This window comes from Stigmatopora nigra, chromosome 6 (assembly GCF_051989575.1).
Source record: "Stigmatopora nigra isolate UIUO_SnigA chromosome 6, RoL_Snig_1.1, whole genome shotgun sequence".
NCBI classification, from domain to species: Eukaryota; Metazoa; Chordata; class Actinopteri; order Syngnathiformes; family Syngnathidae; genus Stigmatopora; species Stigmatopora nigra.
Genome location: NC_135513.1, coordinates 5,800,505 through 5,824,985, shown reverse-complemented (window position 1 = coordinate 5,824,985; position 24,481 = coordinate 5,800,505). Strand labels below are relative to the sequence as shown.

At 36.8% G+C, this 24,481-nt stretch overlaps 1 protein-coding gene across 9 annotated transcripts in view; it reads right to left on the bottom strand.

The window, feature by feature from the left end:
• The window catches only part of LOC144198740 (receptor-type tyrosine-protein phosphatase delta-like), a 123,719-nt gene that overhangs the window by 87,422 nt on the left and 11,816 nt on the right, over window positions 1-24,481 (bottom strand). For all 9 annotated transcript variants that reach the window (XM_077719916.1, XM_077719917.1, XM_077719919.1 and 6 more), the window contains exons 3-4: window positions 14,805-14,830; window positions 3,087-3,162 (exon numbers count right to left, since the gene is read on the bottom strand). The gene's annotated coding sequence lies outside the window, so the exon portion shown is untranslated. The remainder of the gene's footprint in view (window positions 1-3,086; window positions 3,163-14,804; window positions 14,831-24,481) is intronic.

Here is a 24,481-nt window from a genome sequence, read left to right as displayed (position 1 = left end):
AGAGTATACATACACTATCGGCAAACTTGATCAATTAACAAAAGCTCTCATTGATGGAACAATCGTTTTTATTTTTGCCCAGGAAGAGTCATTAGTTTGAAAAGCAAATCTCACTGATAAAGACGAATTGAGTTACGTTTACAGAAGCCAATTCAGGCCAATCAATCGCAAATAACATGGCTTTCCAAACTTTTTCATCTTAAGAGCCAAATAAGAAACGTGGTTTTTCCTTTCAATCTTGAGACTACAAACCAAATTGCTATTTCAAACAATCCATTTTTTTTTAATCCACCTTCAATGATTTTTACACACCATAAAAATGATAGAAGCCTATCAAAGAGTATTCAAAAATTACCAATCAAAACTCACAAACATCCATAACTATTAAAATTATACTGAAAAAGTAATTTATGTGATATGGCCAACTGTTTTTCTAAAAACAATGTCACAACACTACAGGAGCCAGCAGAGAGCATAGGCCTCAATAGAAAAGCATAAAATTCAAACAGTATGACGAATTCTTCGAAAACATGAGATTTCACCGTTCAAACCACACCATAACGCGGCCTTTGTGACTCATAAAAGGAGAGACTCAGTCCAGGCACAGATCAAGTCTTCTGAATTGCAAATATTATACATTTAAGACCATCAACTCTACAAGAAAACTTGGTGTTTGAAAATCTAAATAATCTGTCGTCTAAAATTAAAACTGGGACAACAACCCTTGTTGTTTTGTTTCCTATGCCATTGTCTAAGAAAAATCCCAATCAAAATACAACCCAATTCATTGGCCACATGCGTTTGTGACTTGGTCAAAGCAGCCAAGAGAAAATATTTTGAATCAAAACAGAGGAGATAAAAAAAACAAACTAATAAAAACAACAACACTGTCTTTTGAGAGCAATTTAAGTTTCTTTCTGTGGGTCTGTGGGTTTTCCCTAAGTCCTGCGGTTTTCTTCCACATTGCCAAAGCATGCATGCGAGTTTAATCCATTCATTCATTTTCCACACCGCTTATCCTTATCGGGGTTAAAGGGTTCGGGAGCTGATCTCAGCTGTCTTCTGGCAAAAGGTGGACTACTACACCCTTGACTGGTTAGTGACCAGTCAGTCGTAGGGTACACAAATATACAGACAATCATTCGTGTTCACAATCAAAAACAACCAAATGGTAACAAACTCTGTCTGCACCACAGCGCAAGAGTAAGTCATAAAAACGAAGCAATTTGAAGACTCTAAATTGATTCTAGGTGCAAATGTTATTTTTATTTTTTTATTTTTTTTGTGATGAGCTGTAAATTAGTTCAGGCTGTGCCCTAACCTCTTGCTCCAGAGTTAATTGGGATAGACTCCAGCACAGCGCAATTAAAAAAAGAGAGTGTAAAAAAATGTGTGACCTAATTAAAGTTGATATTTGAATGGAAAATGAAGGAATGGATGTTTGGGAAGGGCAGCTATACATAAATATGCCACTGGATATTGTGCAGCCCTGCCACCTGTAGACAAGGTTGAATACTACATCCATTGTGATAAATAAGACAGAAGTTTAAAAAGGAGCTCCTTTTTTATTTCTTCCTACAAATACAAAGTTAAATCATTGTTGCGATTCTGAACACCCTTTGAAACGTTCTTTCAAGAATGTGATGAAATCTTTTTTTCTTTTTCTTTTTGGGGCACAGACTATAAAGAGAAAGAAAATGGCACTAGGGAGTCATGCATATGAACAGTCTCTCCTGCATCTTTTAACAGGGCTGGGAGGAGTGAGAGCACACTTTATATTTAGAATGGTGACGCCATGCAAAAGTTGACTTGAGAGTAAAAGCTCAGCGATGCGTTAGAGCTCTATACTCAATAATGTATAAGAGATGGCCTTTTAAAAAGAGACGAGGATTACCACTCTGTCTTCTCTGCATCTTTTGCAAGGATGTCTACCATGTGAAGAATTTTAGTCAACCCTACATGAGATCAGACTTTCTGAGCAGGGATATTCATTTTCCTTGATAAAAACGGATGTATTAAATTCAAATTATTCAAATTTATGACAAATAATTATTGAAATTTGTTGTCTTTTTGTACCTAGGGACCATTAAAAGCCACTGAGGTTAAAAAATGTTTAATTTTTCGTAAATTAGTTATTGATTGGGCCTTCAAAGGGTTAAACCTACATAACTTTATTCCCTGGTTAATCAGCAAATTAAGATTTTAAAATTTATTTGAATCAAGGTGCGAAAAAGGCATTATTTATACAGCGTATAGCCAATATAGACAAGTTAAAAAACGACTTGGTGTTGGAGAGAGCAGCTGGTTAGGTTGTGTATAATATATTGAAGCACTGTTCGAAATCATTCCAACACTCACTAATCCTTAATCACATTATAAGGATTTTAACACAGTAGAACAGGTATAATGTAGGCCTGCACAATGTCTCATTTGAACTACAACATCGCGATATCTGCAACACTCACATCACAGAACAAATTCATTCATTCATTCATTATCCATACCACCCATCCTCAAAAGGGTTGGGGGGGCCTTCGGGCCAAAGGCAGATTACACCCTAGACTGGTCGCCAGTCAGTCGTAGGGCACACAGAGAGGCACATGCACTCCCAATCATACCACCACCAATAGGAATTGAGCCCACGCCTGCCTGCACCGAACTCAGGTGATCAAACCTCTACTTAAGAATGCCTTGCGTAACATAAACAAGCAGTGACAGTTGACTGCAAAAATTGGGGATTTAAAAATGACTTTGGCCTAAAACGTAAAGAAGAGGACTGAAACTGATAATTATGATGTAAAGATGAAGCCAAAACTGCAAACTCTGTCTAGCATCCCTCAATTTTTCTTTAATGTAAATTTCACTGATCTCTCTCACTCTCTCGCACATTAATAAAGATTTTCGATGATAAATATCGGTATATGGGAGGATTTTACTTTTCCGTGAACTTAACATTTCTCTTTTTCCACATAAATAGAAAAAAAAACCCTTTTTGAAACCTACAGCAGTCCAGCCCGGAATAAATCTTTTAAGAATGCATGTGAAAACACATTCATTTGGAGGTCATTGAAGCAGTGATCTCTTACCCGCCTCAGTGAACAGGTCTCAAGTGCTGCTTCATCTTTGAGGATTGAAAGAGTCAGAAATCTCCCCAGAATTCTCCTGCAACACAGAGGAAGAGTGGAAGGGGTGGGAAAAGGATGAGGAGATTAGGAAATAGAGCCTCTGCCTTTTAAAATTCAAGTCTGAAAATCAACTTGGGCTTTGGGCTAAGTTCCTGCTGGTGCCCACATTAGTGTGCATGTGTGGGTATGTGCTTGCTTTTGTGTGCTATTCCACAGAGGTCAGATTGTAGTAAACGGCATCCATCCCGAGTTTAACTGCTACAGCTGAGTTTTAAAAGCACATGGGTCAAACGGGCAGCCTTGTTTTAGCTCCCATGTTGGGGGGCTTTTAAAAGGCCTTTTATAGCTATCCAAATGAGCATTGGATGCGTGTGTGTGTGTGTGTGTGTATTTCAGGAAAGTCAGTGTGGCGAAAACTATGTGCACTTCTATATGATTAACACAAATTCTGACAGATCAAAGAGGACACAAGTGTACATACACCCTGACATAGAAGTGCATGCAATGTAAGCTCCAAGGCAAAGTGTGCATTTGCACATTCAAAATATAAACTCATGTTTTGCAATTAAAATGAGCCCGCTGGTACCATATTTGCCTGATATTAAAACTCACAAGTTTGGGCTGTTGGAGATCTTGAATAGTCATTTCATTCAGTTTGTATCATCTGCCATAATTATGGATAAGGAGGTGTTAACATTGGGTGAAAGGTCACTAATTCAATTGGTATTGGTGTTTTTTTATGTTGCAAAATGTCAGAATACATGAGCAAAAAAAAACTGTTGTAACACAGGGAGGCTGTGCACATCATTTGAATGCATACCCTCAATAATTAACAAGTAGATGTGATAATAACCACATGCTTTTTTTCATTGGCTTCAATTCCAACATAACATTACAAAACCAATGAAATGATCAACCTCAGATTGAGTTGCATTTGAAACATTTGAAGCAGCATGTCGTGACATATTTCTAACACTAGTCTGTACTGTTACACTGTTCCTGCATTTTTGCTGGTGACCGACTTACTAAACAAGGCCACATGATGATGGCAGCATATATTAGACCGAACCATTGGCCTATTATGAAGATGATTAGTGAGTGGAATTCCAAAAAGGAATGAAGACATAATAATAATTGAAAAAAAATGTGTAATTTTTCATCATTAAACACTTGTTTTCTCATAAATTCCAGGCCATTGTGAATATTGCTTCCATTTCAGTTGCCTGTCACAAGTTAATTTTACCAAGATACCGCCATGTTGTACCGTACGTACATACATTGACAATTAACTATATGATTTTTCTGCCAGACAACATAACATATGTGCAAATTAATTAAATCAAATTCCAACTGTTGGGGAGAATAACTACTAGATCCTTTGGTAAGTTAGTGTGCTAGAGGGAATTTATATAACTTGTGCAAAACACTTTCATTTTGTATTTTTCATTTTCCTACAAGGTAAAAATATAAAAACAGTTTAAAGCAATAATATGAAATCGTTTAAGCTTTTTCTCATCCCACTGAATCCCCATCAAAAAGAGCCTTTGACTCCCCTTTGAATTTTCTGGTATTAACTGTGATATAAAGAATTGTAGTTTAAAGGAGCAATATGAAGAGAATTGGCCTGAAATAACTGATTTAGATCTTTTGGACTTAGTATACCGAGTTGTTAGAACTTGGTCATTTCCAGAAGGATGTCAGTTTTTTTTGTCAAATAATAGTGGACAAAATGATATTTTTTTATGACTACAATGACATAAAAGTGTGTGCAAGCTTTAATTCCTCATAGGGAGTTCAAATCTATAAAAAGGGAGGAAGAAACGATCAACTAAAACAAGTGTTAGATATGAACCAAACAATTTCTGCAAGGAATTGTCTGAGAAAAAAACAGTTTTGATATTCAACCCTGAGCAGGTTAAATCACCAAGACTTCAGTCACTCAGCATGTGTGAAACATTCTTCTTAGGATTCTGTTAACTGGTCTCAACATCAAGTAAAGTGGGTAAGCAGGGCAGCAGATGTGCTGTTTTTTTTTTCAAGCAAGTCTAAGTAAGTTTAGATTACTTTTAAAATCTCAGCCGTAAGGGACTTTTTACTTTATGGAAAGGTGGACACATTGGGCTTGTCACGGTGTTAGCTCTGTCAAGATTCTGCAGGGCCTTGAATGCATAGCAGGCCCCAAATGCAGGGAAGCAATCAAGGACAGACTGTGGCATGATTATCAAAAAATAACAAAGACTTTGCAATTCATTAAAAAAATCAAACCTGACGGTGTGGATGTGGGGAAAAAGACGATCACGGGACATGGGCATAACAATGCAGACAATCCAACCAAGACTAACAAACACTGGGTTTGAATAGACAATAGGAAACACTGGGGTTGATGACAGGTGAACTCAATGAGCAATCACATGGATAGATCACACAGGGAAAAAACAACAGAACAAAACCAATCCCTAACAAGGCTAGTGCGAATCAGACCGAAAAATATGAAATAACATTTTTTTGAGCACAATTTAACATTTCAACTCCCCACGCTATCAGTCTCGGTGTATAATTTGAGTAACTACATGCAAATGAAATTTGTTTTCAAAGCTAGATAAATAAGTGCTAAAATGTGTATTTAGTTCAGAATATTGTATTCAAATTTGTAACAGTTGGTAAATGTCTCAATCATAATATGACAGTTGTTTTTAAATTAGTAAAGTAAAAGTAAATTATAATTTCAATGATTTAATCCATATTGTAGTATTACAATTTTTCTCACAAAAGTAGAGAAACCCAGATTATCTCTTGCAAAGCCCTGAAATAAATATTCTAAGCAAAAAAATCATAAGAAAATCAAAACTGTGTTTTCATTTATAAAAAAATCCTGATATGAATTTAGCCTGGATTAAATGCTATTAAATGAATAAAAGTCAACCAAAGTCTTCCCAAACAGAGCTATTTAAGCCATTTGGTAACATATCTTCAATTTCTAATACCGCGATATATATCGCAAACACCTAAAATAAAGATATGAATAAATAAAGTCAGTGTTTTTCTGCCCGTGGTACAAATACATTTTGATTTAGGAAGAAGCAGATTTTTTTCTGACCTATACCAACTGCCTTTCATATACAATAATGTACACAAAGATTATTAACCCATTCACATTAACATCCTGCTTCCATCTCCACATTTAGTATTGGTTTGATAAGTAGCCATAGCAGAGTTGATCCGTAAAGTGTATGATAAACACATAATACACAGCACATTCTAAGTAAAGGGATATGAATGAAGGAGATAAATCCTTACAACACACCGTTTGGGTGAAACCATGTCATCTAATTGTTTAATAATATTATTGAATTGTATTAAAATAATAGCAGACTGACGTGGCTCTGGAGTCACACACAGATACTATATAGTGAGAATTGTGAATCATTATTTGTTATGACAACAAATTACTCAACGGTGTCCTACTTTTCAAGATATAACCGACATTATGATGCTTGAGGCAAAAGACACCAAAGCATGAGCACGTGAGAGAGAGACATTAACCAAAGTGTCAACAATCCAGACGCCATGCAAGAATAATGAACAAGAGTAAGGAAGGGAACTGCAATGAGGAAAACCGAAGAAAATTGCAAAGAAGGTGCAAATTAAGTGTGATCTTTCAGAGTCGAAAGTGGTAGAGATGTTCCTTTTTATAGTTTCACTGGCCAAATTACCGAATCAAAAGTTCTGTGTTATTCCGGTTTGATGAAATTTCATTAGCTACCTTATTCTCTCACAATTCTGGAGGGCTAGAATAACTTGTGTTAATTAGATAAGAAACACCTAACATTTCTCACACCCCAGCAGGTGATTTTAGTATAATGTGACCAAGAATGCCATACAGGTCAGAGGGGTAATTTTGTGGGATTTAAATACATGTATAAAAGCTTTTCTTAAATTTTATTATTACTTTTTTTATTCAAGAGGCTTCAAATGTTAGGCCGATGTTGGAATCCCACCAAAGCAAGAATCCCAAGCATATTTAAAGAAGCCACTAAATGAATGGAAAGGGTTTCCCAATGAAGCCACATAGTCTTGCACTAAAATGACCTATTTTCTATCTCTACTCAATTCCCCTCCCATCAGTGATGCAGTTGCCCTAAATTCTTCACAGGTTCAGAATATACAGGAATGTAATTAAAATAGGCAGAAAGGACTGGAAAAGATTCTTATAATCAATATCTTCAAACCATTAGTCCTTGGGATTATACTTGAACTGGAGTAGGTGAGGAGTCTGACGGGGGTCAGTCTGCAGAAAATGTCACTTAAAAAATGACATCAACTTTCATTTCAGAGGATGAAAAATAAGATTGAGTTGATAACGTAGTCGCCTATGTCCTTCTACTTTTTTAACTTATATAATTTCATTCTGTCAATACTGAGGGATAATTAAATTTCCCTTTTCTCATTTACTCAACGGCATAGAGGGGCAAGGGTTCATCAGAAGTAGGATTTATATTTGGGGGTGGAGGGTATGTGGCAGTACCTGGGAGGAGCTATATATAATGATGTTTAAAACGGGAATAGAATAAAAAATATTCGCCTCACTACTGATCACATATATGCAACTCCAGATTGGTTAGATACATGTTAAAATGCCATTGTAATTCTTCAAGGTAAAAGTTTAGGGATAGAAAAATTAAAATAGATAGAAACATATACATAATGCACAGATGTGTGACGAAATTAAGCTGATTTTCTTTGGTGTGCATGCGACATTCATTGACAGATGGTGTTGTTTTAAATGCAATAATGATGTTTCCTGCCGCATACAATATCTGCGTGGAGCAATGTCAACAAAGCTTATATTTTTCCACTTGCTTTTATCCATTGCTAGTTTTAACTGAAGTCAAAATGTTCCCATTCCCGAGCACATCAAAAAATCGGGAGGTGGGAGTGTTTTCTAGCACTTCTTTTGCTTGCATTTGTCATGTCTGTATGGTACTCGTGTCAGGGTTTGTTTAATGTTTTGGTTCATTTCATACTTTTAAACTAGTTTGTCTTTTCCTTGCCTATTTATATTACATAGCTAAAATGCTATGCAAAGGAACCGAACATGCAAAGCCAAAATGGTTCAATACTGTTATACTGTTGAACTGTTATACGTCCCTTATAGACTAAGTAGCCCACAATGCACTTGTGCGTGTGGAAGAAGACTAATCAGGCCTATTGTATTTAAAAGGAGACCTAAAGAGATGAATGGGAAATTTCCATGCATTACCCGTCCAATTTAAGAATGTAACATATAATTATTATATTATGTTATATATTATTCATTTTTTATGGGTATATAATTTGCATGAATAGAATTTTCATCATTATACTAGTGCGCATATGATGTGGATTCATTGTGTGGATATTTATGACAACATAATATGAATCACAAGTTTAACATTTTCTTCACAACGTGCTCCTTACAAAATATTTTTTTAAGGTGCAATCATGTGAAACCTTTCCTCAAATCAGAATTAATGTGAGTTTTTTATTTCAAAAACAATGGGATGTTATTGTATCTCAGTACTGATGCAAAAAAAAAAGAGATGGGATGCTTTATTTTGGTACGAGTTGAGTGTATTTGGAATACAATGCAGAAATTAGAACATTTCTCACTATTAATGTTGTTGCCTTGTTTGTCTTTTTTTGTACGTGACACAAAAGATGCTCCGAGACTTTGAACTGGTTTAAAATGCACCTTTGATCATTGATATGTTGTGCTGATGAATTATGCATCACTTTTGATGTGGAGTAATTATGGCCTGAAAGAAGGTCATTTACCAACATTGGTTGGTCTTCCAAATTCACCAGTTTGATGGTATTTGATGGACTGTTGTATTTAGATGGCAACACTAAACGGCAGGTTTCTTATAGAAAATGATAAACCTTACACTTTTCTAAAATTGCCACTGCAACCCTTAAGGACCCACTTACATCTTTAAATTGTTTGATTAGAGACCACAACAACAATATTGTCAAAGATGAAGGATTCTTATGTTGTACAGAGCTGAGCTTAGATGCTACCTTAGGTTGGCAAGAGAGCCAATTCAATATACCTACTATGCATCCAAATACTAATATAAAAACAAATGGGTTATACGTATGGGAGACATTTATAGCAAGAACCATACTAACTTGGTAAGTAATTCATAAAGAATGGTTTATGCTAGGGTTGTATAACGTGAACTTTCTGATTAAAAACAAAAAGAAAGAGCCTAATTTAAAAAAAAGTAAGAAAACATAAATATAGAATATTCAAACTCCAACAAGGGCAGATCATTTAACAATATAGTTTGTGTTATTATTTCAGTATGAAACCTTTTGCATGTTGAAATTAAAATATGCAATAATTATAATTAGTTATACTGTGTGATTATTAATTTCCAATATTAATATAGGATATTACAATTGGTTCCAAAACAAATACATTGTGTTATCCACACTCTGGTCCATAAATATAGGGACAATGACACGATTCTCGTGTGCCTGTGTTTCTTTGATTGTAGGGGGTGGGTGTGGGGGTGGGTTTGTAGGTGTAGGTGTGTTCAATCTAGAGCACTTGCTGTCATTCCACCGGTAAATAATGAGCTGAATAACTCCTCCGGTGAGAGGTAGCGCACACGCACAAATGCACACACACACTGAATAGACATGAGCTATGGCTTTATCGCCCCCAACCTCACAGCGCCTCCTACTCCTTCCCATAAAAGCAGAGTTCATCCTTCAAACACTCCCAAAGACTATCTACCCGTGAATCAATTGATTCTTAGGACAAACGTTTACCTAAGACTACTTCCTCCCATTTAGTTTGGTGTTTTTTTTCCCACATCACCTGCAAAACCAGATTTCTCTCAGCTGCTCTCCTTATATATATCCCACTTCCTCTCCACTCAAAGCCTACCTTAACTTGACCTTCCCCACTCTCCTCTCTTTCGCTGTCCTCTTTCGCCCACCGTTCTTTTCTAAACTTTCATCATAGGCCTCGCCGCTTGATCTATTAATCTCTCGATGTCTCTGCCTCACTTTTTTTTATCCCCTCAGCTTTTTTCCTCCCCTGCTACTTCCTCGTTCTTCGTCCTCACCCTATTTTCTCACCATTCCAAGTTTCAGCACCTGCTGTTGAAGACGTCTAGACCAGCAATAGACGGAGTGAATAAAAACCATGAAAATAAAAAGACAAGACAAAAGTGGAATCTAAATCCAAAGTCATTGTGAAAGCTTTGTGATTGGACAATCATTAAAATTGAAGGAATGTTCTTTTGTGTTTACAGTATGTATTTTATGTATCGGAGTTGTGTGTTGGGCTTCTCCAAGGCAACAACAATCATTCACTGAATCACACCCACTTCACACCTTTGTCTGCTCAGTTGTCATTTTGTATCAAATTGTGTCCCACTTTTTGAGACCTGCCCAATTCGCACATCCTATCAAAGTGTAAGAAATGTGATCCGAAGGGAATGTTGACAGTTCTTTGCCACAAAAGGGGCCCGAATTGAATTTAGGCTAAAGGACAGAAAATGAGACTGCAGCCAAGTGATGAACGAAACCAGGACAAACAGATGCTAGATTGCATCTTCATATGTCACATGTACACACGCACACATCGAGCACCATCTTTGATCGACTTATGTGCTTCCCAATGATGTCTTTGTGTGTGCGTGGAGCAGGATGTGGTAATTAACCTTTCTCCTGCTGAGCTGTGCTATTAAAACTGTGCCTGTAAACTGCTTTTGTAATGATCATAAAGCATAACACAAGTTCAGTTGTTAAGAGCTGCTGACCACACTGTCTACTACACTATGCGGAATACATTTTTTCCATATCTATGTATTTTTTCCAAATATAGTTATTGCATTTAACCTTCACTGCTGTGGATAAGTTGTTTTTCACATCTGTTGCAAACACCTTATTCATGAGGCATGATTTAATGTTATTATTCATTATATATATAAAAAAAATGCCATTTGTTTGAACTTCTGTAGCTTTAAGGTAGCTGGAGTCACACTCATACTCACAATCGACTAGAAGGAGCTCAGCCATTAGTCATTTGTTCCAATTGGCAATAAAATGCAAATACATCATCACCACTGGCTGATGTTTAAATAAATTGGACCCATCGGGCTTCCTGCACTTCATACTACTACGACCTAATACTATTTATTCCATAGTGTTATTCGCATTACCATATTTGTCTAGATTTTGTCTTTGCTGCAGTGGAAAGTGATATCACCCATTGGGTATATTCTATTGTATTTCTGTTTCATAAAATGACTGCAAGGAATTTGGAAAGTCAAACCAGGGAACATCAAATCAATGATTCTGACCATTGTTTTGCTTATTCTTTAACTTTTTGTGAACCCACCGTTAGCCACAGATGGTATAAACAAGTGGAAAACACAAAATTATGTGACAAGGGTGCCTGGGTATAATTTGTCAGAAATAGCATATAATGAAAAGACTTTAAAAAACATTTGGGAGCTCATTATTATACTGATTTATTTTGTACCTCTACTTACCAAGATGAATACATACAGATGAAAAAAACCTCAAATTGGGGCCAATGTGACAGATGGGCAAACGCAAGTGAAACACACGCCTTTGTGCCCTCAAGTGCGTTTAGTGGACGAGCCTGAGCCAAAGCTTAGCCACTAATGAGGTTCTACTCATAACTCCAACTGAGCCCACTCCAAAGAGTGGTGACCAGACACACATTTTGGTAGGGAGGCTAATATGGGACACACACACTTACACACACAGCCAAATAAAATCAACCTTGAAAAACAAAGCCAAAAAAATAAAAATACAACACAAAGGGGTACACAAATAGTATTGTTTGTCAGTACCATTTTGTTAGACATTCAGGGGGTGGGTAGGATGGTGCATTGTGGGTTTGAGCAGAGGTTAAATAGTTGATTAAAATGGTTGGAAGCTATATGATTGAAATGTTATTAAATCCTCTATAATAAAAAAAAACTTACTTGTATATACGACATTTAGAGGGAGTTTTTTTAAAGGGATAACAATGTTTTTATATCATAATAATATTAGATGTATATTACAATTCAAGTCTAGAAAATACAAAACAATTCATGTGCATAGTTGGTAACTCGTATTAATATGAGGTTTAAAGAAGGTTTTTAAATTATCATATTAAGAGTTGCGGCCCAATGGGGCGAGTGGTTAGTGAGTCGGCCTTACAGTTCTGGTGTCCTGGATTCAAATCCAGTGTGTGGAGTTTGCATTATCTGTGTGGGTTTCCTCCAGGTACTCCGGTTTCCTCCCACATTCCAAAGACATGCATAGCAGGATGATTGGACACTAAAATTGGCCTTAGGTATGGGTGTGAGTGTGCATGGTTGTCCGTGTCCTTGTGCCGTGCGATCGGCAGGCCACCGATTCAGGGTGTCACTCGCCTCTGGCCGGAGTCAGCTGGGATAAACTCCAGCACCCCCCGCGATGAGGATAAAGCGGTTCAGAAAATTAGATGAGAGATTAATAGAGTTAAATGAAAATTTTGGAAAAGAGAAAACAAAATAAACTCAGCATGAATGCATGCAACAGTCAAATTATTAATTATCTAATCCTTTACAACGTACAAAAATTCAACATTCTTCCAAGAGTATTCACATCATGAACACCACATGTGACATGCAGATGCGACCGGTCTCCTACAGAGAGTAATTGAGTTGTCCACAGAAGAAATTCTCATGGATGAACATACGTACATGCACACAATGTGGATTTGCAGTTCAATTAAAAGAGCCATGCGTAAAATTGTAACAAGCACAGGTTAGATTCTCATGCCATGATTGGAGGGGAATTACTGTACTTTTCTCAAACACATAATCACACGGGCAAATGAATATTTCATTTGAATTGCATTGACAGCATCCACAAAAACAATATTATTCCTCCATCCATTTTAATTTTAATTAGGGTGTCATAACGGAACACTCCCTCTGTGAAAGCGGCTCTCATTTTTTCAATGGTAAGGATTATAAACGAGAAAATATGAAGCCATTTTGAAAAAAATATAATTACAAATAACTACGACTGACTGGCGACCAGTATACGGTGAACAAATCCGTCTTTTGCTGAATTTTTTGTTGAATAATTTAGCTGAATTCTTTGATGACCATATACATACCGTACCGTATTTTCCGCACTATAAGGCGCACCTAAAAGCCTTCAATTTTTTCCAAAAGCGAACTATGGGACAATGAGAGACGTATCGCCTGAGAGTAAGATTTGATCTAGTCTGTTAGCTTTCTTTGGGCCTGAACAGTGTCTCATTTGTACTATGACATCGCAATGCACACTGTAATACTCACTGTTCTTTGAACATGCATATCAGACTCATTTAACAATCATTAAGCTCTCATCAGGAACTTAAGTCGTGTGCTGACAGCCTAGGCTAACATAAACGACCTGTCACAGCTGCTTGTTAAAGTTTTTTGCTTTGATGCTGAACAGATGAAGAGATTTACCGCTCTATGTTTCATTTTGGCACCCTTTGTTGGTAATGAGATGGATGAACAATGGCTACTTTACCTGCTTCTGGAAAATATTGGCTTTTATTTACATTTTCTCCTCTTTTTGTCAAATGATCAATGTGCATAAAATAATGATATGGTCTACCCCTTTATATGCTTGATCGAGCGAGTAATTAATCATGATGTCAATTAAAGGTATGGATGCATTATGAATTGACCAGGTGTAATATATATTGTGCAGTATCATGCAAAAGACAGAGATGGAGCATTTTAGCATATTGACCATAAACAAGACATCTGCTACACTTTGAAAGCTTAGTTTTTTTCTTGGTACGTAACATGTTTTTGTCCAAGTACACATAATATCTGCTTGAGAGTAATATATTTGAGATACACTCAAACCGCAGGCTCTGATCCGCAAATAAACAATAACGGTGGACATTCTCTGTAAAAGTCGGAGGCAGTTATGACTAACTGTTTGTAGAAGTAAGGAAGTGCAGAGGACGAGGATTTGTTGTACTGTATGATATAATTATTGATTGTCTGTGATTATAACTCAATAACACAGTTCTTTACTTAAATCCCTTCTTCTCAAATGGATAGTTAAACTGGTAGAGGTCTTAAGAATTCACCTCAAAGTACTAAAATTAGATACTCAATGAGTTAGTTGAGATTTTAGAGAGACAGCATTTTCCCATATGGATTTTTGTCATCTAAATATTTCATTTGTAGAGGTACGACTGTACTACTTACTCTCGCTCACTCTCCTTCACATGCTGCTTGCAATTGCTGCCACATTGTAGCAACAGTTAACTGCTACCAAAGCATTAAAATTAAGTTTTATCATCATTGGCACTGAATGAGTAAAGCGAACATTGTGTGCATGTCTATCTGTGTTTCAAAACATTGCAAATTATGACATGCATACAAATGGTCCATTAGTCCAATAGCTGAACTTTTTTAGTGAGAAAACATGGCTTGAATTAGTTCAGGGTCTGTATATTTGCGTGTGCATTATTTCATTCCTAATTATTTATGTGAAGTGAGTTCTGCATAATTCTCTCGGCTTGTTGCTTTGTTATTGGAAATATGCTGTTGACCTGCTGCGTTTGGGGATGAAAATGAATCAGGAAATAATGAGCCTCTCTCTTACCTTTAGCAGCACTTCAACACGTCAAACTGTGAAGACAGAAAGGGAGAAGAAAGAAGAGGAAGCGTGAAAATATGTTACTATAAATTCCAACACGGGTACAAAAGATTCTACAGAAAGATACTTTCACTGTCACACCAAAAAGATGGCTGGTGAATTTAATTGCACAAGCGCATGTTCAAAAAGTCTGATTCATCTAGAAAATGCCCGATCACAGTATGCACCATGGACAAGAGGGAGTTCAAGACATAATAAACCTCACTAGATCTTATACTTCTTTAACTAAGAGGAAACACGCTTAGTGCAATAAAGCATCTTTTGTAAGATGTAATTTATTTAATTAAGAATGATACAGCTGTAAAAAGAAACAATACAAAGATACCAAAATGAAATCATTTGAAATGGAAGTCATGAAACTATTAAAAAAGAGGCTTCTGCGAAAGATGCTCAATTTTATTGGTTAACTAGCAGAATTAAAACAAAGAAACCTACACCAGAAAAACAGCCTTCATTTGTTGGATCGCTGGAACCTGTACAATATTTATTCCCCTCAAAACCCAGCAGAGCAAGAACGAAAGTGGGGCAATAGTGTTGGTGAAATGTGCATCTGTGTTCTTTTTTGTCTTTATCTGCCAGACGTTAAAATAACAATGCATTACACTTTTGGAAATCTCCATGTGAAACCCACCTAATGGAAAACGAACTTGAAAACCAGTACACATGAATTCTAATGAAGGGGGGTCGACTGAAATGAGGAGTCGATCAAATATTGAGTCTCTAGGAATGAAATTCACATTTTGAACACCCCTTATAGCTACACATGATCTTTTAATGTCATCATAATCTAAGCCCCCTAAAGATACAGTCCATATCAAGAGCTAAGTTCTCTATCAATGCTCACCACAAGATGGACAAATAGCCAAAACAGCTTTCAGTATCAGAACAGAGACTCCATGGAAAAGTGCAACTACACTAATACTTTGTACAGGCAACAAAATGAGCAAAATTATCTATGTAAAGTTTTGTATATTTCTTGCAATTTGTCTTATTAGAGTATCCAGTCATATCCCAAGAACTGTCTGTTTGCAAAAGTAAGAAAAGTGAAAACGGGCCCCTTTTAAGAAGTTTTCTTTCATAGCAATCCCAGACCTGGTCACTCAAGTTGTTTTCCGCATTGATGTATAGAGAAGTGGAAATAAAATGCTACATTGGGCTGAATAAAAGCACCAAAATATGCCCACCAAAGCATCTCCATGAAAAGAAAGGGGGAAAATAATACCAAGTAAATTGGATTGTTTATCCAAGTTATTTTTAGATTTTAATTAAATTGTGTGCCTGTCACTGAAAAGAGAACTAATCTGTAATTCAATGAAAAATTATAGTTAAAACATATCAATAAGCGCTGGACACACATAGACAGATTCCAAAACACGGACTTGGTGAGATCAGAGCATTTCATTAGTGAAGTGTGGATAGATAACGGTCCCAGAGGAGACATTGACCAAGAGGCCATTGATCTCCTGAGCTAAGCAATTCTGTGCGTGTGTGTGTATCGGGGTGTATAAAATAAGTACCCTACTGATAGAGTGTTTAAGATGTTAAAGTAAGCACAGTGAATTTAATCCAGCTGTGCGCAATGGAGAGAGAACGAAGCAAGATTTCTGGCATGTTCATTTGGTCCAATTATTTTGTCCAATCACTGCCAGTCAAACAGAGCCACCATCACCAATATTTATGCACAAATAACTTAAATTCAATGAATTCATGAGGTTTAGTGAATGGCAACATAGTGCATGTGGGGGCATCTTGTATCATTTGATCTTGCAGGAAGAGTGAAATATAAATCAATCTGCCCAAGAATGCAATCACAGTTTTATTGATGACTCAATAAAGATCACTAGCTCAGAGGTTGTAATCATCATTTATGCTAATAATATAACAACGCCACTAATTCCTATGATAAATGTGCTGTAAACAAACAATCAAGTGAGTAGAGTGTGTGTTAAGTGGTGCTATCTTGTGTGCATGCTCCAATGTTTCCCATCTCCATGTGGCGGCCTTGTAATTAGCTCTGTAGCTTGTTGTCTTACATTGGATGTGAAGGTAATTGGGGCTCTTGGACACACACTCTCAATCTCTGTCAACGCCAGTGTGTGTTGCATACTGGAGCTCGGCCAAGGATTTACTGTGTGCTCAGCCAGCTCTAAAGCAGCTTGTGATTCATTAGTGATGAGTGCATTTAGGAGTGAAATGAGAGTCTGAGTGCCCCAGTGGCTACGTGCATTATGATACCATTCAATGTATTGCTGCTCTTTTGTTTTTAAAATGTATGAATTCCTTTTGGACTTGTTTTTTTCATTCCAGGGGTAACCACTAAATGTACTACTGATGTGTATGTTGTTTTAAAACGATGTGGTAAATAAACAATAACGTTTGCAAATGGAAAAACAGATGGTCAGAAGATTAAACACTAGTGGTATTGAATGTTAATTTCTCTACTCTATGAAATCATATTACTTTTTTGTGTATTGCGTATATAAGTACTGTATATAGCGCTGAATGGTACGTGTCAGATTCTCACAAATTTTCTGTGACGTCTTGACAGTATACTTACTAATTATATGGTTGTTGTTTTTTTTAATTAAGAGTAACAATAATTTATTCTTATGATTGAAGAATACCTACCTCATTTGCTGAGGAAAGGGGCAGGATTTTCTTAATAAATGTTTATTTACAAGAAGTAACATTAGCTGGCAATGTGTGTGTAATTTTGCAGTACAGTTCCCATTCGCAAAAAAATTAAACTATTTGAAGGACTTTAGTTCATTACTTGTGATCAGTTAAAATCCCTTAAATGGTCTGGTAGTGCCTTGGGTGGGAAAAGTTGGTGTGAACCAACTTTGCTATTGGATGAAAAAAAATACCATATGATAAACTGTACAACTTTTGCACATTGTGTCACAAGTGCAAATACCTATATGAATCAGAAACCACAACAATAAAAGCAATCTTTTGGTAATTGCATTAGATGGCTCCAGGGCATGTGAAGATTTGGTTATGATTTTCTCAAAAAATAACTAAATAAATAAAGCAAACACTTATATAAATACAGTATGCTTGTTTTTGAGTGTGGTTGTGAGTGGAACTGTGCATAGAAATATAATGAAGTCAGTGAAATGTGTCATTAATTACTGTTTTACACCTGTTTGCCTCAGCTAATCAACACACACACACACACACACACACACACACACACACACACACACACACACACACACACACACACACACACACACACAAGTTCTCACTTTAATGTGGTCATGGGTACATAAACAGCTTTTTCGCTCACCTGTACAGTTTTTTTAACCACTTTCTTTCTCACTCACTCCTTCAATTCTCACCATACGCTTATACAATCTATTCACTTCACACGTGTGATGTAGGGATGTGCATAGGTGTGTATTCTCCAAGCCCATTTCCTCCACAAAAGCTACAGCTACTGCCGGTTTGCTGAATAAAAGATGATATAGTTGCCATATCATATCAGGAGATTAGCAGCTCACGCAACAGTCATTTTGTCCCACTGAAGACGTTACACCAAAGGGAGAACAAGCACTTCAGCAATTGTTCATTCCAGATATGAAGGAGCATGGAGTTAGGCACACTTATACTTGTGTATCTGGTTATACAAAAAGGCAGTCCAGCAGTTATCAGGAATGAGCTCTATTAAATTTAACTGAGTTATGGTTCCATTTTTTTTCTGGAAATGTACTTGTGTAATTAAAATAACCATCTAAAGATCTCAAGATCAGAAGATTGTGATTTAATTGTTATTTTGGAAGAGCTACCAATAAGCATGATCAAAATAATGGGAAAACATTATTATTCATCATTACTATTATTGCTCTATTAGGAAACAGCACTGTCAAAAAGCACATATCCATGATTAAAGACAAAGAAGATCCAAGTTTGAGTGACCTCCAAGACAAACAAACAAGTGTAAAGCCATTGTCGGCGGTTAATCCTGGAAATCTCCATGTCATCATGATGCAAATTCTATCTGCACTTTCAATACCTTTGGTATCTAAAAAAGGTACAACTTTTGAACTTTGAACTTTTAAAATTACCGGCAACCTTTATCCGCATAACGCATTATTTTAATATTATAAAATAACCTATATTTGTTTAGTACCGTTATTAATGTACTGAGTGGCAAGCTATCAGTTCTGCTGTGGGAAATGAACCAATTTGTTATTGTGATCTTGATATCAGTCTTTAGCCATAAATTTGCTTGCACACGCCCCCCCCTATCGCCTTCTGTCTTTCACACACACTCTCATACATTTACACGCACAGAAATCACGTCGAGCATATGGCTTTTCCTCAACTCTTTGAAGACTGGCTTTGAAGCTACGGCGCTCGTATCGATTGCCGCTCAGATGAGCCCGCTTTACCAGAGCCCTGCGATTATCTGTCACTTTATTTCAAACAACGGCCTCGAGACTTGAGGTGGGGAGAGGAGAAGGATGGCTTACCTACTCCACCCATCACTCAATCACACTATTGTACAAACACCCAAACGGGGTAGATAATGAGATGAGCTTACGTGCCCGATCCTGATACTTAAGTCAAGCTGCACGTCAAAACAGACAAGTAAAAGCAGACTGTTGAGGGAGTGAGGACACAGTGATCGAAAAAGAGTCTGGGAAAAGTGATGAAACTTAAGAGAAAAAAAAATGTCCCCCCCCCCCAGAGGCACTGCTCTGATTAAAAACAAAACCTGCTCCCCAAAAGGAGATTTAAGGCATTACTAGTTAAAATGAATAAGAAATGTTTGAATCCTTGCAGGTTCAAGGTCAGCTGCCGCTTACTCGTAATGTTTCTCACATTAAAATAGATAATATCAGCTCTCATCTGAATATATCACATACAGTTGAGGGTTGGAGAGTGTGTTATTGAAAAAAGGTGCTTTCTCCGCGATGCCCATGGGAGAATGTCGGAGAGGGAGTCAGGATGACATGAAATGTTAATGGTGTGCCCAGAGCAGCAGAACTTCATAAAAGACTTGATTTAGAAACTTCAGTAGCTTTCAGGGACATTGAACACTGTAGAATCACAGACACACAAGACACACACTGTCACACACTCACTAAATTAACTCTTCAGCTTTCCACCCGATGGACTTGTTGTTATGTAGCTCTTATTGAGAAGAATACAATCCATGGAGTTGCCATGTCAACCCTGGATAAATTAAGTTAATTTCATGCCTCATGTTGTGTTAGTGATGTTTTATACAATCTGAATGATTATAATACTGTTAATATATAATATTAATTTATATCATATTAACTGAGCTGTTTACATAGTAACATACTCAAATTTGAACTAATAAGACTGCATCATAATGCAAACTCATCACTTATTTGAGGTAAAAAAGATAGTTATACAAGTTGTAATTTGAATTGTTTTTCTCGCTATATTAGTCACTGTATATTATTACTATTTACTGTAATTGACAATTTGATGCTGGGACTACTTATGAAATTTGAAGGAATTGAAAATACATCCATTCCATTTTTTTAGTGACGAGAATATACTATTTAGATTCTAAATAGTATACCCTAAATTTTAGAGTATGTGCATAAATATATAAGCAGTGTCAAGTGAGCGATGTCTGGGTGAGTGCCTATATTAAGTGGGTTTAGATGTATTGGTAGAGCAGTATGAAAGGAATGAAACGTGCATTTGTGTATTTGTGGCCTCATTAGATCAGTATCCATCCATAGCAATCAGCAGTGATTCCGACTCAGCATTAATTAAGGCTCCATTAACTACAACCCCCTATTGGGGTATTCTCACATTTACACACGCACACACACAGGACACCTGCAACCATTAGTGTGTAAGTGAACTCACACACATGCAGAAATGCACACAAATTTCCTCCAGTGTAATTACCAAACACTATGTGGACAAAGCGGTGCTAATGTTCTGAAACTATTGATCGGAATGTAAAAATGATGCCGTGAAGTCTGGTGAACATTTAATCAATACTAGAGGAAAACTGAATTTTCTGTGAAGATCATTAAAAGTAGTGTCATTTTAAAATCAGTAATACTATCTTTCCAAGACTTGATTGTGTCAATTATGTAAGAAAATTAAAATGTGAATCAAATCTTAAATCTTAATACAATCAACCAGAAACATCCCAATTAGAACAAATCGTTAAGTAATTGAGCCCTAACATAAAAATAGATTAACTGACTGATGGTTGAAGAGTATAACACTAGGAAGACGACATCGCCATAATTATAACAATGAGCATAGTTATAAATAAAGAGTGGTGTGGAGGACTGTGTCAGTGAAAATTCATATTGCTGAGAGCATTAAAATGCTGTAGGTCAAGTGTCAGAGGTTAAAGTCCAGTCAGCAAGAGTGAATCTCTAGAGAGACCCGACTACTGCGCACAGAATTTCTTTGACATGACCATTGAATTGTGTGCGTGTGTGAGGGTGCGTCTGTGTGCAAAACAGTGCAAGAGAGACACATGAAACTTTCAATCAACCCACTGTTGTAACTGGTCATATGATGCTATCACATCTGTTATTTTGTTTGTCAGCTGTTCAAAGTTACTTTCTACAAAGATGTGGTACGAACAAGCTCCAAGTAACTTTTGGTTCATGCAAAATTTAAATGGACTATTTTCTTGTGCTTTGATTTCAAGTAGATTTACACGATTTTAGTGAAATTCCATCATTGAAACAATTTTTGTACGCAATTATTATTTGGTCCATATATTTATTTTTATTTAAATACCTTTTCCCCTTTTTTTAGTTTCAATTTGTTTTGAGAAAATACATTAAGTTATGGTATGCTTTATATTTGTGCTGTATTTATACAGATGACTTGGTTTAAGCTGCATCGTTAAAGTGAGGTATAAATAGAGTTGAGTTGAGTTACAGTCAGCAGATGGAGTCATTACTTATTGGAAGTGCATGCTTAAAGGTGACCGTGAATGGAACTTATACAGAACAATTTAATTAGTTTATGGCGCCATATGAAATTTGGTTTCAATATAATGAAAATATAAGGTTCCATTTCAATCATCTATTACAAATGCCAGTTTCTATAAAGCCCCCAAGTTCTTTCTGTACACTTTGTTTTTTCTCTTTCCTGTTTTTATTGATAATGTGCTGTTTATTGTGTGCCTTTTCATTCGATAAGATTTTCCGGTAATTTAGCTTTTGTCACAATGGGACCCACACAGCCGGAGTGAAAAGCAAAAGACAGGGTGAGACGTACGTTTCAAGCATCTGTTAATTTTCCTGCCCGTGTCCACAGGCCAGCTTCAAGTTCAACAAAAACACCAGGTAACATAACATCAGCGCTACCTATGTCAAATAATTTTTCCTTTCCTGACAGTCTACTACTTCCTTGATAATCCCACATTTTTTTTTTGCTGGGTGTAAAGAAAGTAATACAGCTATGAATATTTTATGCGAAAACCCTAGTGTCCTGCAACGTCTACTCTGTTGTCCATGGAAAAGCTGCTTGGGTGAATATCTGTTTGGATGTTTGTGTGTTCCTGACAGGGAGAACCAATGGGCCAAGCGAGGGCCAAAGGACTCTTTGGTATCAATCACAGATCGAGACTGACAGACGAGTTAATCACCATTGCTCTAACATTCCCTGACACACAAACTGTCCTCTCAAGAGAACACTGTCACTCTCTCCTCCTGCTGTCTTTCTCACTTCCTCCTGTCTTCCATTCTGCCATGACCCGTTTTGGATTGTCTGTGTCCGTCAGACAATTCTAGTATGTTCACAGTGGATGTACTAAGTGGCTTTCTCTCAAGTCTAGATGGGTGTCGTATGTAAGAGCTGCTTATCTGATGAATGCATTTCGCTCTCCATCAAGTCGGAATCTTAAGCGTTGAACTACTTGACATTAACGAGCTGTGAGGAGCTGATCGTGCATAGACACATTGATCTTGCCAATTCAAATCTGCATTGCAATAATACACTTCAATCCCCGGGCTACTAGTTGTCCACCCCTAGCAGATTGCATTACTGATCACCTTTCAAGAGTTGTAGCTGTTTGGTGAGAGAGCTCATTAGTCTGCTCTCAGCCAGCAGCGAGGGTGGCCCCTCCCAACTTAACACACAGTAAACAAAAGTATTTAAAAATGCATCGTGGACTTCAAACCACGGACATGAACTGTGTACCACAAGTCATAAAGGGGCTAACATTTCATCAGGGATGAGTATTTGGGCTTTCAAATTGCTGTCACTGTAATGGTTTCAAGCCAACAACAGCCTGGTTTAGAAAAACAGTGGCACGTCTTCTTACAAATGCTTCTCGATACAAAACATTGTCCAACACAAAGATATCACGCTCCAACCAAACGCCATAGCCGTCACGGTCGGGGAGGCGGCCACTAAGAGTTACAAAACTACTTTTCGAACAAGTTAATACTGTAAGATGAGGTACCAGTTTAGGTTTTCATAAGTATTGGAGTACTGTACATACAATTAATGATAGATAACTGAGCTGTTAGTTGGAGTATGTCGGCCACTTTATGCAGTGCATATCCACAAAGCACATACACACACACACACTCTTATGGCCATGCCGCTTTTTTTCCATTTGCCTGACAGATGGGTGGATAAAGTCTTTAATACCGCTGCCAAGTGGTAACGTCGCCATTCTTTTGTTTCCCCCTTCAATAGAAATGTCGTTTATTTATGCCCGGTCTAGAGTATCAAGTAATTTGTCTGTTTGTTAAACTCTCAAAAACACCGCAAATGCTTCCGACTGTACAGTGCAATTCAATACGACTGAAAATAAATATTATCAAACTTAATATGTCAGGCAGAAGTAGTCTGAAATGCCACAGCGATACATAAAAACCACCAAATGTAAATGTATTGGAGCTCGATCATATCTGTTTTGTTCATCTCTGTAGTTGCAAGAAAAACACTGAAATACAGCCAACAATTGGGACATTTTAGTGAGAATTTAATTTTATTATCTTTTGCATGCAAACTTACTAAATAAATTTAATAACCGCCACTAAACATATTACCTCTCAATGATACCCAACAAATTAAAGTATTTTAACATTCCGGCCATGACTTGGCAGTAATATCCTGTTGAAGTCAAGTGCTTATTTATCGACAGTATCAACACCACAGCAAACTAGAAGAAGAAGAATGTGTGCTTGCCGTGCTTAAAGCAGTCAGTCTTAAAGATGGACATTTCCCCTTGTGGCCATAAAACTGTGTCAATAATCTATTAGTTAAGCACATTCACTGTAGTCTCATTTTGCTCCAAGTTGAAGTCAAGGAAAAAAAGGGCACAGCGCTTTCCACTTGAGAGCTTGAAAGACAAATGTGTCATGGCTTCTTCACTTGCTACAGAATCAGAAGCTGGTTAGTGGTTGTCAGGGACTAGGCTTTTACATGAAAACTGGAAATTCATGTCAACTAAATGAATAAATGGCCAGCTGTCACTCAAATATAAAAAATATTTGTTTCTTCTTTAACCTAATTGCCTGATACTGTATTGAATTTTGTTTTTGTTTTTCAGTGGGAGATTTAAAGAATTTGATCAAAAAGTAATTTGTTTAGTGAAGTAGTTCGATTTTGTTTGATGTTTTGCAATTTGGACAGTTTTTCGT